This window comes from Ranitomeya variabilis, chromosome 1 (genome assembly GCF_051348905.1).
Source record: "Ranitomeya variabilis isolate aRanVar5 chromosome 1, aRanVar5.hap1, whole genome shotgun sequence".
In the NCBI taxonomy this organism is placed as follows: domain Eukaryota; kingdom Metazoa; phylum Chordata; class Amphibia; order Anura; family Dendrobatidae; genus Ranitomeya; species Ranitomeya variabilis.
The window spans coordinates 350,080,977-350,095,071 of record NC_135232.1 but is presented as its reverse complement, the minus strand read 5'-3'; positions in this window follow the sequence as shown (position 1 = coordinate 350,095,071).

The window sequence follows — 14,095 nt, the reverse complement described above, 5'->3', positions numbered from 1 at the left end:
CCCTTTCATTTCAGTTGCACAGGCTTTTGAAGCTAACTGCATACATTAAAATAAATTCAAAAACCACAACTAAAAGTTTCATAACTAAACATAAATTTAACAGTGACTTACAACACACATTCTATAGTACCCTGCTTACAGTTACATCGCTTAGACATTATATAATAGTTAAGGATGGCAGAGCATTACAATGCCCAGATGGTCGGTACTCAAACCGAGCAATGATTATTGTTCAAATGCTCGATTTGAGTAACAACTATAGAGGAAGTCAATGGGAAATTTTAGCATTTTTACAGCAGACCCTAAAAGGACAGGGAGGCAGTGAAAATGTTGCAATGAATGGAACAAATGCTGAATGGAAGGAGTACCAGATGGGGAAGACCCTTGGAAGCATCTCTAAGGTTGGTTTCACACTTGCATTGTGCTGAGCTGTGGAGGGCTGCATACTTCCTCACAGTTCCTCCGTTAAGCCTTGCCCACTGCAGCACCTCTTCCATTCAGCTCCACCTATGTCTGCATACATCCTGCGCACCTATATTTGACACTGGGTACGCAGGCCATGAAAATGTATGTGGATGACTCCGCATGCGTCGTTTTGACACTGCACCAACTGCAACAAAATGCAACATGTTGTGTTCAGTGCAGTTCAGCGGAGCATCACAATGACGCATGCGGAGGCATCAGCATACATTTGCATGGCCTGCGTACCCAATGTTAAAGATAGTTAAGCAGGATGAAGCAGTGGGCGGGGCTTAGCAGAGGAAGTGCAAGGAAGTACGCAGCCCTCCGCAGCTCAGCACAACACAAGTGTGAAACCAACAGAGCCGTAGAATAATGCAAAAAGTGTAAATATTTATTAATTCACAAGCATAGAAATGCATAAATCCATAATATACAAAATAGAAAAGGGAAGGTTAAAACAGAGTGAGTCCCATGCCGAGATCACGCCAGATAGAAACCCCCATACATATGGTGCTGCTAGGGAAGCAAATACATGTTCAGGCCATGTCACCACTGTGGGAGACCGATGCACATACCACACTGATTAATGAGGGTGACAAGAGGCTGCTTACCGTTACGATGCAGGGGGGCGGTGTGAACCGGGCAGGGACCGATCTGTGGAAGACCCCAATGCGCGTTTCGCAACGCGAATTTTTAGCTTTCTCAAGGGGAGGTACAAAACGGCAGTTCAGGACTCTTCAAATAGTGCACAATCTTCCCACGTGACCATGTCACGTGGGATGCCTGGACCAATGACCGCCGGTGGTACGGCGCATGCGCACCCGAGTCGCCCCCATCCCACATCAGAGCTGGCGTCAGGCGTCACCACAGACGTCGCCGGAGGGTCCAGCGGCGCCTGCGCGAGACCGAGGAGACGCCGCTCCGAGCAGGAATGAGTGGAGGCGCGAGCAGCGCATGCGCACTGCGGCGGTGCCGGGCTATGGTGAGGGGATGTGAAAAAATGCATGCACATGTATGTGGATATATATACAGACTTATGTGAGTCTTCAACATACGGCGCCAAGAATAATACTATACATTAGAGGTCAAAGTAGCACCGCTATCTCATACAGATGTGCAGTTTTACAGGCAGAGAAACACAAAGAGTTTTTTGCATATATAGTACATAAATGCCTATGTCACATTAATGTCAAGAATGCTTGAGGGAATAATAGCGCAAATGTATGTTGCCACGTATGATGAGATCCACATAAACAAGATGTCCTGAGAGCCGAAATGGAACAGAATGTGGTGTAAACTAAAAAGATAATAATAACACAAAAAAAGAGATTATAAGAGTTAAAAACAGTTTAAAAGAACACAGAAACAGTCCCTGAAAAGAGACCCACATTGTCGGGAGCCCAGATATGTAGGCTGGGCGGGGGCATAACAGGAAGTACTAAAACCACAAATAATCTAGAGAGTAAAGCGGTATCGAAGCTGAGATAAAGTGTACCTAACCCAGAAAAGAGGAAAAGCTGAGGGATTCGTTGAGTCCATTGGGGGTCAGTGTATTGAGGCGGACAATCCAAGCCGCCTCCCGTTGTGCTAATATTTTCTTATAGTTACCGCCTCTGACCCCGAGATGGACACACTCAATCCCTCTAACCTGAAGGGACCCCGCATCACAGTTATGGAATTGTTTGAAATGACGGGGAAGTGTCTTTAGGTCAGAATCATCATCAGAGGTCCGTGCTGCACCTATTTCCCTCACATGTTCCCGAACACGTATGCGGAGCTCTCTGGATGTGAGTCCCACATAAATCAGAGAGCATCCGCATGTAGCATAGTACACGACATTAGACGTTCCACATGTAATGTGTTGTCTGATGTCGTATACTTTTGATCCATCAGAAGATTTGAAGGATGCAATTCGTGTCATATTAGCACATGCAAGGCAATGGCCGCACTTAAAAGACCCCAACAGTGGGCCCCTAGTGCCAAATGGATTCAAAGGGGGGGGGGGATATAGTGGCTCCGAACTAAAAAATTCCCAAGGTTAGGGGATCTTCTGGCGGTCATTGATGGAAACTCTCCCAAAGCGGAAACTAATGCCGGTTCTGACAACAGAACAGGCCAATGCTTATTTAGAATTTGTCGGACGTTTGACCATTCATGATTGTACGTCGTGATGAAGCGGACTCTATCTGCTTTAGTGCCCGTACCACGTACATCATTTTTTGGATATAATAGGTCCCTCCGAGGTGTCCTTCTAGCTCTTTTGTACCCCCGCTTGATGGCCCTACGGCTGTAGCCTCTTGCCTCAAAACGCTCCCTCAAATCATCCGCCTGTGCGAAAAAACTATTATCTGTGGAGCATATCCGCCTCACCCTCAAGAACTGTCCGACCGGGACGGCCCCAATGGTGCTATAATTATGTGCTGAGCCGGCATGTAAAAGAGCATTAACGGATGTCAATTTTCTGAAGACGTCCGTCTGAATTCGACGGGCATCATCGATCTTCAGAGTGACATCCAGAAAATCAATACTTGAAGTATCAGATTGGTATGTCAATTTTATGTTGAGCTCGTTGTTATTAAGCCGGCCCATAAATTCATCGAGTTGCTGCGCTGTTCCCCCCCACAGAAACAGAATGTCGTCTATATAGCGCATCCAGCACAGCACATGGTCCGCGGACTGCACGCCCCCGTCGCCAAAAATTGACCTCTCCCATGAGCCCAGGAAGAGGTTGGCATACGAAGGCGCACAGGCCGCACCCATGGCTGTGCCACGCCGCTGCAAGTAGTAGATATCTTTAAAGACGAAAAAGTTGTGGGTGAGAACAAAGCGCAGCAACTCGAGGATTAGATCGCACATAGGGCCGCCCAGGTCAGAGGCTCCCAGGAAGAGGCGGACAGCTGCCAGACCGCACTCATGGTCTATACAGGTATATAATGTTTGGACATCGGCGGTAACCAGAAGGACGCCGGGGTCAACAAGGACGCCGTCAACCCGTGAGAGGACGTCCGTTGTGTCCCTGATATACGATGGTAAGACCTCCACCAGTGGCTTCAAGTAATGATCTATAAATTTGCACACTGGGTTACAGAGGCCATCAATGCCTGACACAATCGGACGTCCCGGTGGGTTGGCGGCGTCCTTGTGGATTTTAGGTAGAAGGTAAAAAGTCGGCGTCCTGGGTGATCTAACAGTGAGTCCCTCAAGCACTTTCTTATCGATAGTACCTGCTTCTAACGCCCTCCCCAGGATGGTCTGTAGCTGAGAGGAGAAGGAGGCCATGGGATTATACGTTAGTTTAATATACGTTGAGGCATCCTTCAATTGTCGGAATGCCTCTTTCTCATATTTATCACATGGCCAGATGACGATGTTCCCCCCCTTGTCTGCCGGTTTAAATACAACATCTCTATAAGATTTTAATTCATTAACAGCTACTCTCTGCTTATATGTAAGGTTATCAAATCTACGTCTTGAGGAGAGATGTTTCAAATCCTCAGTCACTAGACGTGTGAATATATCTATTGCAGGGCATAGAGACAGGGGGGGGAACCTCGTCGATCTGGGCATGATTGCAGATGGAAATTTACCTTGGGGTGCGAGGGTTTGCTCCTCCAAAAGATCTTCCAAGGCCTGCAAAGCCTCTCTCTCAATCTCAGCCACAGACCCATGGGGTGGGTGATCCTTCGAATGTAACTTTTTTAGAATTAATTTCCGGGAAAAAAGGTGAAGATCTTTCATGACTGTAAAGAAATCAAAAGAGTTAGTTGGAGAAAAACTTAAACCCTTACTTAACACTTCAATCTGATCCTTAGTGAAGGATCGTGTGGACAGATTTACTACCTGAAGGTCACCGCCGGTGCCAACTCCATGTCTGCCAGAAGCGTTTTTGGTTTTGGAGGTCTGGCGTGTCACAATTTTGTTAGGAGGTGGATTTAATCCGCCTTGATTTCTAGAAGGCCCAGGGTGTGGTATATTGTTACCGTCCGATGGAGCGTTTGAGGCAGTGGACCTAGATCTAGAGCGTGAGCTTGAGTAATTTCTAAAGCGCGGGCGGGACCGTTCACTCGGGTTACGCCACCTATATGTATTACCGGTCTGTTTGTCTTGAACATCACGTTTAAATTTTCTTGCCTTGGAAGTTTGTATTTCTTTGACCCATTTTTGTAGGTCCACATCCACCTCATCATTAAGTTTTTGAATTTCTTCCCCAGACATACCCTTTTTCAACGTTTGCTGTATCGTTTCTATTTCTTTTTCTATGTCACTCAGCTTCTGTGAGTCTAGACCTTTCAATAGGGTAATGAAACCCAGAGCACAATTAGTAGACAGTTCCTCCCATTTATTCTTAAATTCGTCATCCATGACAGGAAATGACGGGAATACCTGAATTCTCAGGCCCCGTGGAATAAGTCCCCCTTCGAGGTATTTCTCCAAGAAGGCGTGGTTCCACCAGACCCTTGTGCACTATTTGAAGAGTCCTGACCTGCCGTTTTGTACCTCCCCTTGAGAAAGCTAAATATTCGCGTTGCGAAACGCGCGTTGGGGTCTTCCACAGATCGGTCCCTGCCCGGTTCACACCGCCCCCCTGCATCGTAACGGTAAGCAGCCTCTTGTCACCCTCATTAATCAGTGTGGTATGTGCATCGGTCTCCCACAGTGGTGACATGGCCTGAACATGTATTTGCTTCCCTAGCAGCACCATATGTATGGGGGTTTCTATCTGGCGTGATCTCGGCATGGGACTCACTCTGTTTTAACCTTCCCTTTTCTATTTTGTATATTATGGATTTATGCATTTCTATGCTTGTGAATTAATAAATATTTACACTTTTTGCATTATTCTACGGCTCTGTTGGTACTCCTTCTTTCAATGATTTATATAGAGCGAGTTTGTTTTTTTTGGTTGCGGGTCTTCTGAGCACTATTTATTGCTCTGATTGTTCCGTTCTAATTATGCCTTGTTTTGTTATAACAAGTGTGAAACCAGCCTAACTCTCCGGTATTAGACATAAAGGAGGGCCTCAAACACATTCTTTCAAATCATCATGTAATGATACAAAGCTAGGAAAAAGTTATAAGGAGGGTCATCCATACACCCTTCAAGGCATCAATTTGAGAGCCTCATAAAAAATTAAAGTGTAGTTGTGACAGTTCAACACTCATAAAGGCTTCACAAACAGTTCAAATCCAGGAAAAAATTATAAGGAGGGTCATCCATAGACCCTTGAAGTAAACAACTGACAGGCCTCATTCAAATAGTTAAAAAGTGCAGTTGCTGTACTAATATATTCATAAAGGCTTTGTGCAAAGTGCAAAAAAGGGAAAAAATGAAAAGGAAGGTTATCCATATACTCTTGGAGGGAACACCTAGAGGGCCTCATTAAAATATTGAAGATTAAAAACACTATTTGCTGCTGTCATGTGAAGTTGAAAAGTGAGGGCTTATACATGCTTTGTTCATTTTTATCAGAGTGATCCGGTCAGCATTTTCTGTTGACATGTGAAAGTGAATGTCTGTTATGAACCCTCTTCCCCTGGCACTAAAATCCCACTCAGACAAGATGCTAGCGGCAGGGCACTACAACACCTCCAAGGAATAGAGGGACAGCTCATGCCAGGGGTCCAACTTTGAAACCCAATAGTTTAAGGTCACTAGAAATTAGGGAGTACACTCATTTTTTTCAGCCAGGTATTGCTTGACCAACTTTAAAAACGTTTCCATCCTTGTAAAAAATACTCTGTCTTCAGGGCATGAATGTAGGGAGAGTGTCGTGAAATTGGCTTAGGCCTTTGACAGTGTTACCCTGACTTTTCTGTATTTGGTGTGTGTCTCCCTAGCCTCTCCTTCTTAGTTGGGCAAGGGAGCTTGACCCCTGCCACTAGCGTTGTCTGATGGAAATTTTTTTCAACATTTTTTCCAAAATGACCTTTTGGTATAGCACCATTTTAGTAGACCTTTCCACCTCAGGAAGGTGAGATGCAAAGTTCTCCTTATAGCGTAGGTTTAGCAGGGTGAACAACCAATACTCTTTTTTTGGTCAAGATGAATGTAACGCGAGGGACACGGGAAAAGCAGTGGTACAAAAAGTAGGCCATATGTGCCAAGCCCCAACACTTCCCTGTTTCCACCAAGATGACTACTTTGCATCTCCTCCTCTGTCTCTTCCTCCTTATCCCCCTCCTCAACCCATCCATGTAGGAGAGACTAAATGAAGCTTGTGTGGATACTATCTTCTGTTGCACTAGTAACCAGCTCCTGTTTTTCCTCCTCAGACTCTATTTCCTCATTGTTACCCAATTCGCACTGCTCAGATGACATGAGGCTGGGATTTGTAGTATCACCCTGTCTCATGTCTTCCTGCATCACCATCTGGTATGCGTGCAAAGCTTTAGCTTTCATTGTGGGCAGTGACTGTTTTAGTAACCACAGAAGTGGGATTATTACACTGATTATGGCATCATTGCTGTGCACCATCTTTGTGCAGTCCTCAAAGTCTTTGACTACAGCACAAATATCAGATATCCATGCCCACTCTTCCACTGTTATGTGAAGAGGCTGCCCAGAATACCGATGGGTGTGTTTGAACTGGTATTCAATAACTGCCTCTGCTGCTCACAAAGCCTTGCCAGCATGTGCAGTGTGGAGTTGCCACACACCAGTCAGTGAGCTGGCACTTTCAAGTGCTGCTGCAGCACTGCTAGTGTGGCGGCAGCTGTAGCCAACTTGTGGAAATGGGCGCTCATACAGCATACCTTGACCGGAAGCTCCTGCAAATCTGTGTAAGTTTCCAGAAACTGCTGAATCACCAAGTTTAGCATCTGAGCCAAGCATGGTATGTGAGATAGCTTGCCATGCTTAACAGCAGTCACCATTTTACAGCCATTAGCAAACACGACCATGACTGTTTGGAAGTTCAGTGGCGAGACCCACAGATCTGTCTGGTCTGCTATTCTTTTCAATAACTCTTCAGTAGAGCCCGTTGCCACCTCCCTGAGGTAATGCTGCAGAGCTTCCAGCTTCTGGCCAATGTAGACTAGAGATGAGCGAAACTTTCAAGGTACGATTTGGTTCTTGAATGTTCCAATGTTCGACGAACGGTTTGACGAAATATCCCAAACCCCATTGAATTCAATGGGAAGAACAACCAGATGTATGCATAACACCTTAAGGGGTGACAAAAAGCTTCCAAAGCAGCTCAGATTAGGGGCAGATACCATGAACAGTAGCATCAATTGACCACAGTAGAAATTTCTTAAAGGGACTCTGTCACCTGAATTTGGAGGGAACAATTTTCAGTCATATGGGTGGGGTTTTCAGGTGTTTGATTCACCCTTTTCTTACCCGCTGGCTGCATGCTGGCTGCAATATTGGATTGAAGTTCATTCTCTGTCCTCATAGTACATGCTTGCACAAGGCAATCTTGCCTTACGCAGGCGTGTACTATGGAGGACAGAGAATGAAACTCAATCCAATATTGCAGCCAGCATGCAGCCAGCGGGTAAGGAAAGGGTGAATCAAACACCCGAAAACCCCGCCCATATGACTGAAAATTGTTCCCTCCAAATTCAGGTGACAGAGTCCCTTTAATGGAACAGCAGCAGTCAGCCATGGTTCATGCATGAGGGATCAGTGTATAAGCGTGCATTTAGAGCAGTGTTTCTCAACTCCAGTACTCAAGACCCCACAACAGGTCATGTTTTCAGGATTTCCTTAGTATTGCATATGAGATGGATTTAATGCTTGAGCAGGTGATGAAATTATCACCTGTGCAATACTAAGGAAATCCTGAAAACATGACCTGTTGTGGGGTCTTGAGGACTGGAGTTGAGAAACACTGATTTAGAGCTTTGAAATGAAGTTTCAGTTAAGATGTGGTTGGAGAAGGAGCAGTGTAATCCTTCTTTGCTGAGAGCTCCGATACCTCATGCAACAGTTCAATATTTTTTCCCCCAGCCATACTCAGGTGGCACAAACATTAGTTTCATAGAGTACTATTGGTAGAAAAATGTAAGGATAGTAATACAGGTAGTTGACTGAAAGTAAGTGCAGGCCTGCTGGTCTGGGAGATCTACTGCTATAGGCAACACACATGAAGGAGAACCAACTTGGATTCTCCACATTTCAAAAAATAATTGTCACACACCACTAAAGTGGCATCAATTTCCACAGAATAGAAACAGTATAATAGGCCTCTGACACACTTTCCACAATAGGCAACCAACCAGTTGGAGACCCAATTTCAAGTCTCCACATTTCAAAAAATTGCTTGTAGCATCAGTAGCAACAGCAGGCACAAAAGCCACAACAAAGGTGTCAGACTGCAATAATGCAAGATCCAGTGGCGTAACTACAAAGTTATGGGCCCCGGTGCGAACTTCCAAATGGGCCCCCCCCACCCCGGGTCCCCCCGCCTCAACCCCCCCCACCCCCGCCCCCCCCACCTTCCCCTAGATACGCCTTGGACTGTCGCAGGAATCTCCTGCACTGCAACATGGTGTTGGGTGCCAGCACAGCCCGCACAGTGGTATATCCAGCACAGTGGTATATACAGCACAGCCCGCACAGTGGTATATCCAGCACAGCCCGCACAGTGGTATATACAGCACAGCCCGCACAGTGGTATATCCAGCACAGCCAGCAAAGTGGTATATCCAGCACAGCCCGCACAGTGGTATATCCAGCACAGCCCGCACAGTGGTATATCCAGCACAGCCCGCACAGTGGTATATCCAGCACAGCCCGCACAGTGGTATATCCAGCACAGGGATATATACAGCAGAGCCCGAACAGGGGTATATAGAGCACAGCCCGCACAGGGGTATATAGAGCACAGCCCGCACAGGGATATATACAGCAGAGCCCGCACAGGGGTATATACAGCACAGCCCGCACAGGGATATATACAGCACAGCCCGCACAGGGGTATATACAGCAGAGCCCGCACAGGGGTATATAGAGCACAGCCCGCACAGAGATATATACAGCACAGCCCACACAGGGATATATACAGCAGAGCCCGCACAGGGGTATATACAGCACAGACCGCACAGGGGTATATACAGCACAGCCCGCACAGGGATATATACAGCAGAGCCCGCACAGGGGTATATACAGCACAGCCCGCACAGGGGTATATACAGCACAGCCCGCACAGGGATATATACAGCAGAGCCCGCACAGGGGTATATAGAGCACAGCCCGCACAGGGATATATACAGCACAGCCGCACAGGGGTATATACAGCACAGCCCGCACAGGGATATATACAGCAGAGCCCGCACAGGGGTATATAGAGCACAGCCCGCACAGGGGTATATACAGCACAGGGATATATACAGCAGAGCCCGCACAGGGGTATATAGAGCACAGCCCGCACAGGGGTATATACAGCACAGCCCGCACAGGGATATATACAGCAGAGCCCGCTCAAGGGTATATAGAGCACAGCCCGCACAGGGGTATATACAGCACAGCCCGCACAGGGATATATACAGCAGAGCCCGCACAGGGATATATACAGCAGAGCCCGCACAGGGGTATATAGAGCACAGCCCACACAGGGGTATATAGAGCACAGCCCGCACAGGGATATATACAGCACAGCCCGCACAGGGATATATAGATCACAGCCCGCACAGGGATATATACAGCAGAGCCCGCACAGGGGTATATACAGCACAGCCCGCACAGGGATATATACAGCAGAGCCCGCACAGGGATATATACAGCAGAGCCCGCACAGGGATATATACACCAGAGCCCGCACATCTCATCTCCCCCCCCCCCCGGATAATGGCCCCACAGTCCAGTTAAAATGAAAAAAAAAAAAAAAAACGCTCCTCACCTTTCCTTTTGCCCGCGCTGCTCCCGGCGGCTGCAGTCTGCCCAGGACACTGCAGGTGCGCGATGATATGACGTCATCGCGCACCCGCAGTGTACTGTCAGAGGCAGAGCGGGGAATGATGGGAGAGGGGGCGTCAGCAGACGCTCTCTCCTCCATCATTGCATTGAACTATACCGGTGTCATAGACGCCGGTATAGTTAAATGCGGCGGCGGCACTGGCGGGGGGCGGGGGGGAACAGTGCAGCGGCCCACTACTGGCACCGGCTCTTCTGGCATTTGCCAGAAGTGCCCGATGGCCAGTCCGGCCCTGCACTGACCTGCCAACCCGGGGCCCCTGACCTGCGGGGCCCGGTCGCAATGGCGACCGCTGCGACCGCGGTAGCTACGCCCCTGGCAAGATCAATGCATGACTCGTTTATTTTGAAGAAAGTTAGGCGGTCTACACTTTTGGGAGACAGCCAGATGCCCTTTTCAGACATGAAATCACCAGCAGCACTGAAGACACATTTTGAGAGAAAGAAGAGGGTCAAAATTCCCCCTGATGACATTGATATTGAAGTGAAGCTGTCACCATGTTTAGCAGATACGAGTTACGGCCACCTCCTTTCAGGGCTTTTATACAGCATTCTATAATTATACTCACCTGGGGGGCGGTTTGTTCCGATGGGTGTCATTCTTCTGGGTCCGGCAACTCCCATCTTCTTATGATGGCTGTCATCTTTTTGCTTCATGTGGATAACGCATCCCTGTGTCATCCACACAGGCTCCCCGTAATCACGCTTGTGTGCAGGTGTACTTATAGGCCCTGTTGAGGGCAGAGTAAAGTCCTGCAGTGCACAGGCACTCTCTGACTTTTCCCGGCACCTGTGCACTGCAGTACTTTGTTTTGCACTCAAAAGGACAGATAAGTACGCCTGCACAGGAGAGTGACTCCGGGGAGCCTGTGTGGATGATCTGGTTCTGCATTCCTTGTGTGAACATTGCCACATACAGAGTATATTTTTTTGCATTGGTGTACCACACTGCCAATCCCTGATTGAAGGCTGGCTGTTTCATTTAGTATTGCACCTGTGCAGTTGCCATTTTACTTAGGTCCACTGCACCCTGGTAGTGCAATTGTATTGAGGCCCATTTAGACAGGTAAGCATCTCTGCCTGTTTTTGTTTTTTTCTTGAATATTGGAGGATTTTTTCCTCTTTTTGTGGTTTTCACGATGGCAAGCGCTGCATCAAGTGTCCTCTCCTCTTCTTCTTTCATCTTAACATCACACACAGTACAATACTAAGAACAGAAAAGGACTGGCAGGTGCTGACTGGACCGGGCATTAGACAGATGGGTACTGGCAGGTGCAATCTACACCGGTTGATGGACAGAAGAGCACAGACAGGTGCGAGCAGATGGGTACAGGGTAGATAAGCAGACGAGCGGACCTGGGGAACCTGACAACTAGCAAGCATGTAAGGCAAACTAACAACATTGCTCAGGCACCTCCATGTTGGAGGAGGAGTCTTAAATAGAAGGTGTCGCCCATCTATAGGCTGGGAACAGCTTAGAGTGAAATGTGCAGTCCCTTTAAGAGGGAGGGAACAAAATAACCATAGTGTCTTGGCCTACAACTGAACCTTGGAGGACACCGAAACATAGGGGACAAGATGAGGAGGTGGCGTGTGAGACACGGAATGTCATGTTTGTTAGGCACGAGGAGATCCAACAAAAGGCCAAGTATGTAATGGCAAGAGATCAGAAAGTCTGTAGTAGGAGAGATTGGTCCACTGTGCCAAAGGCAAATGCTAGGTCCAGGAGAAGTAGGAGGACAAACTAGCGTTGCTTTCATTTGGCAGTTACTAGGTCATTGGTGACTTTAGTCAGGGCAGTTTCAGTGGAATGGTGCTGCCAAAACCATATTGCAAGCGGTCAAAGAGGGAGCAAGAAGAGCAGTTGAAGGACAGATCAAAATGTATGTGTTGTTCCAGTAGTTTGGAGGCATAGAGGAGAAGTGAGATGGGGCGATAGCTAGACACAAAAGATGGTTCAAAGGAGGACTTTTTGAGGATGGTTTGTTTGAACTAGTTGGGGAATACACCAGTTGTTAATAACAGGTTGAAGAGATGGGTTAGGCTTGGGATGAAGACTGTGGTAAGGTTTGGAATGAGGTGGGACATTATTGGGTCAAGGTCACAGGTGGTGAGGCAAAGTCTTCAGGTAAGATGAGAGGAGAGGGAGGGGTAGCTGGTAGCCATAGGAGAGAATTTAAAGTACTGAACAGCTGTTTAGAGTTGTGAGACAGGTATGATATTAGAGATGAGAAGTAGGCTTGCTTTGCTGCAGTGAGCAATTGCGCAGCATTTTTACAACTTCTTTTACTGGAGGGGCTACTCCACTTCATTTTTTTGGCAACCGCACAGCGGTATGCTTTGTAGATGAGGGCCAGAAAGAACATGTGCCCCAGTAGATGGCAAGCACTTCATCAAGTGGCCTCTGCTCTTCTTCCTCCATAGTTAAAATCACACACAGTACAGTCCTCGGAGGTGGCACCCCAATTACCCCTGTTTTCCCCCATGTCACACCTCTCCAATAGCCCATCTGACTGTAGGGAACCACTGATGGCTGAGTCTGCAGATTTGTTCACACATTCTATGCCATGGCCATGGGAAGTGTACTTCATAGATTTGCATAGTCAAGAGAAGGAAATCATCTGCAGCGATGGCCAAATTTGTTTTCAGCTTGATCCAGGGTCAGAAAAAGTAATGTGCAAACAGAATCTAAACCCTTGTCAACAGACGTTAAGCCCCGGGGGTGAAGGTGAAAGAAGAGGAGGGTGAATCTCAGGGCAAGGAGTGGAAGAACAGAGTGGATGATGATAAGGTAATTGATCCCACTTGGTGTAAACCTAGAGGCATGCAGCTGAGTAGCTCAGCAGAGGAGGAGGAAGATAAGGAGGTTATGTTGCAGCTTCCCGCAGAGTTATGCATACATGAGAAGCAATGCATTCTCATCCCTTGTCAGTGGCCAGCAACATTCACAGGTCTGTAGTTGCCTAGCTTGGGTAATTTTTTCAGACCTCCCAAAAATGACTCATATCACGTTATCTGCCAACTTTGTTAACTGCGATAGAGCAGAGTTGAAAAATATAATTATTTGACTGCTACATGAATGAACTGGCACATGCGTGATCAACATATGTTAATCTGGGAATCTCACTGTGCTAAAAAGCAGACTAGCGGGCCTTGCCAACCATCGTCAACCCCATCAACTGCATCTTCTGATTCTTCCTCCTCACTCACACAGGTTTTCAGCTTCAGAATCTCTACTTGTATACCCGCTACAGTCAGGGTCAGTGACAGCCCCTTAGCTGATACGGAAGTGGACATGCCTGCTGTTTTTGACTGATCTTAGATACCAAGCACACCGTGTCTTTCTCAATCCACCATAACATCTCTGCCTGCACCTCTCTCACAGTCAGCAGCTTGTCATGTTCACCCTACTCCACCCTCTGTCAGCACAGCAGCCAGCCCTCGTTTGTGTTGTTGTGCTCCTACACATGGCAAAGCTAAGAGCTTAAACTTCACCATCTTCAATCTACTAATTATAATAACCTTTATTTATTTAGTACAAACATATTCTGCAGAGCTTTACAAGTCAGCAGTTCATATAACACAGTCAAAAGTGACAAAGTTTACGATAATCACAATTAAAGCTAAAATAATGACAACTCTGCTCATCAAAGCTTCACTCTAAAATGTGGTGGGGGTGGAACAAAGTACTTGTGCTTATTTACATTGATGGTC